This window comes from Marmota marmota, unplaced genomic scaffold, assembly GCF_001458135.2.
Source record: "Marmota marmota marmota unplaced genomic scaffold, marMar, whole genome shotgun sequence".
NCBI lineage: Eukaryota > Metazoa > Chordata > Mammalia > Rodentia > Sciuridae > Marmota > Marmota marmota.
The window spans coordinates 24819478-24822618 of record NW_026000026.1 but is presented as its reverse complement, the minus strand read 5'-3'; the positions used below and the strand labels follow the sequence as shown (position 1 = coordinate 24822618).

At 49.5% G+C, this 3141-nt stretch overlaps 1 long non-coding RNA gene across 1 annotated transcript in view; it reads right to left on the bottom strand.

Moving 5' to 3' along the window:
* Window positions 1-1024, bottom strand: part of LOC125619017 — a 9876-nt gene extending 8852 nt beyond the window's left edge. Inside the window, exon 1 of the long non-coding RNA XR_007350478.1 lies at window positions 171-1024. This is a non-coding gene — a long non-coding RNA (uncharacterized LOC125619017). The remainder of the gene's footprint in view (window positions 1-170) is intronic.
* Window positions 1025-3141: the final 2117 nt, after the last annotated feature.

Below are 3141 nucleotides of genomic sequence, written 5' to 3'. Positions count from 1 at the left end.
CCCCCCCCCCCCACCACCAAGAAGCAAAGCTAAGTGCCCGTGTGATCGTTTGGGGGTAGTTTTTCTTCCCTATTGTTCTAGAGGAGAAAGTGGAAGCCAGCAAAGAGCCGAGGTTGAGCACCGAGAGAGAAAGTTACCATTGGGCGCAGGCTTTCCTGCTGAAGCCTCACCTGTGGCCGGAGTGCCGGGCCCTCAGCCTTCCTCCATCCGGTCCTCTGCGCTGGGAGCCAGGCTTGCAGAGCTCCTGCACCTTCTCCACCGCCCAGGCCCACAGGCTGAGGGATGCATGGATTAAAGGGAATCCAGCGCAGACTACGAACTTTGAACTGCCCTCTCTGAGTTCAGAATGTTGGTTTGGGCAGACTGGCTAGCAATTGTTTTCGGAGGTAGCTCCTGCTTGTCCCAGGACGTTGACCTCATTCAGCCCTCCTTCATCAGGCTAGCCTTTGGTGCTTCTTTTTGGCCCTAGGGAACCTGGTAGCAGATTTGAGCCTCCTGCCACCGTATTGAAATGTATATTTCTTTATTTAATGCCGGGATCTTGTGCATGCTAGGAAAAGGGGCCTACCACTGTGGTATACCCCCAGTCCTACCATATCTGTCTTAGGATTGGTATACAGTAAGCACTCAATAAATGTTTGCTATAAGGCATAATTAACTAGCACATGGGCTAAGCAGGCTTCCCTAAGGAGCCATAGGTTTTGAGCACGTGTTCAAATCCTGTTTCATTCAGCGAGGCCATCACCCTCTCTGTGCCTCAGCTTTTACATCTGTGAAATAGGAACACTCCAATCTCAGATTGTGTGAAGGTGAAGCCAGTTTCATGTGTAATTTAACCTCTTTAGTCCTCCAGTTTCCTTTGAGAAACTGGAAAAAGTCAGTACCTGGCAAAGGGTCAGCGCATGAGGGAGTTTAATGTTTGTGCTATTGACCAGTAACCCCTCTCTTTAGGGTGGTATGAGTGGAGAATTGGGGATGGAGGGAGGCACCCCTTGCCAGGCCTTCCTTTTCCTGTCTTCCTGGAGGTGCCCCAAGCCTTTCTTAGCTCTGCAAGCTATTCCAAATCATCATTGTCCATGGTGGGGGGAGTTGGCAGGAAGGCCCGCCTTTGTTCCCATTTGAAAGAGCCATGGTTTTTTATGAGTTGGGACCCTTTTTAACTCTGCCCCTTCCAAGCTTGGGGCCAACTGTGAAGGTGTAATTGCAGAGTCCATGAGATCTTTACCTTTCCTCCTGGGTTGGAGAGAGCTGAGACAAAGGAACCAGGTTGGGGGGCAGCCACATCCTCTAAAGCCATAGCTTAACCTCCAGCCCTTGCTGAGGTTGGGGGATGGGAAGAGAATTGGGAGCTGGGTGCTGGCAAGAGGAGGGAGGGGCAAGGGAGATGGGGTGGGGAAGGCTGCTTCCTTCTCTTCCTGCAGCCACGTGGGCCCTGTGACACACAGAAGCCTGTCTCCTTCATCACTGCAGCCCCAGGGACCTGCTACAGTGGAGGTTTGACAAGTTTTTCCAGGAAAACTTACCTTGGGATCCCTTTGTCCCAGACAAGCTCCCATGCTGACCATACTACTTCCAGTTGCAGACATCTTATCGATTTTACCTGCTGATTGTACCTGCTAAACCTGAAGCTCTCTGGGTGCAACCTTTATCAGTATCAGGGATCAGCTTTGTTTTTCTAAATTGTTAAATGTTATGAATTCAGGGTGGTTTCTGGTTACATGCTGAAGGATGGAATTCCTCATTTCTTTTGCAGGCCACTCTTCCTTTGCAAGGGGACTGGACTGGATTTGGGTGGGGCTAATGCTCTCACTGGGTGCCTTTTGCAGGTGAAGGAACTGAGGCTGTGGGGAATAACCAGTTGCTTCCGCATCATGGTGATGACACTTCCCTACCTACCCCCATCCAGTAAAGGTTTTTCAGAGGATAGAAGCCTAATGCAGATGAGGCTGGCTGACTGGAGAAAGTGGCCTGGTGTATGCAGAAGGACCCCACTCAGCAAGGCTGTTACTGTAAATTGCCTTTCATGGGAGCCCTTCCCATTTGGGAAGTGGATACAAATTTGCTCCTACCCAGCATGGCTGCCAGGAGGATTAAGTGGAATTCAAGGGCCTTTTAGCTTTTTTTTTTTTCCAGTACTGGGGATTGAAGCTAGTGATACTCCACTACTAAGGTGTAGCTCCTGGTTTCCCCAGCCCCTTTTTTAATTTTGGGGACAAAGTCTTACAAAGTTGCTGAGGCTTTCCTGCAACTTGGCAATCCTCCTGCTTCAGCCTCCTGAGTAGCTAGGATTACAGGTGTGTGCCACCAGGCCCATCTTAGAGCTTGCTTTTAGTTGCTCATTCACTAATTTACTTGGGGAGGGGGGCTAAGTATTTTTAGTATTATTTAAAGCCCATTGTCTGTAGGGTCAGAAGCTCAGGGTTCAATAAACCTTGAGGGACCCGGATCCCGCTCAGTGGTAGAGCACTTGCCTAATAGCATGGGGCCTTGAGTTCATTACCTCTGCCTCTACCGGTGTACCCCTCCCTCCATCAAGCAACATTCACTTTTGTGTGTGTGTGTGTGTGTGTGTGCTGTTTGGTGCTGGGAATTGAACACAGAATCTTGAGCATGCTAGGCAAGGGCTGTACCTTAGTCACTACCCCCCACCCCTGAATTTTTTGATATGAATAAAAGTCACTTATAGTCATTAGACATTTGGATGTGGCCCATAATCTCACCATCCCACCTGAAAGCCAGGACCCAGGTAAGCCTTGCCTAAGCAAAGGGACAGGTTGTAAGAAATGCAGAGTGGCAAGTGACTTAATCTCAATTGGATTTTAGGGCCCAGCAGTCACCATTGGGTTTGGCTTCAGGGCAGACAGGTCACTCTTAGAGAGAAGAGAGATTTAGTTGGCTTCCCTCCCTTCTTACCTGCTTGGCTTGCGCCTGGCCTGGTCTCATTACTTCACTCACAGATTTTTTTCATTCATTCATTCCAACAGTATGGGCTGTGCTCTCCTCCTTCCTCACCCACTTTCACTGTTCTCCCCTTTCTTATGCGGTGCTGAGGATCGAACCCAGGGCCTCACATGGCCAGGCAAGTGCTCTACCCCTGAGCCACAATTCCAGCCCTGCTTGCTTTTTTTTTTTTTTTTTTAA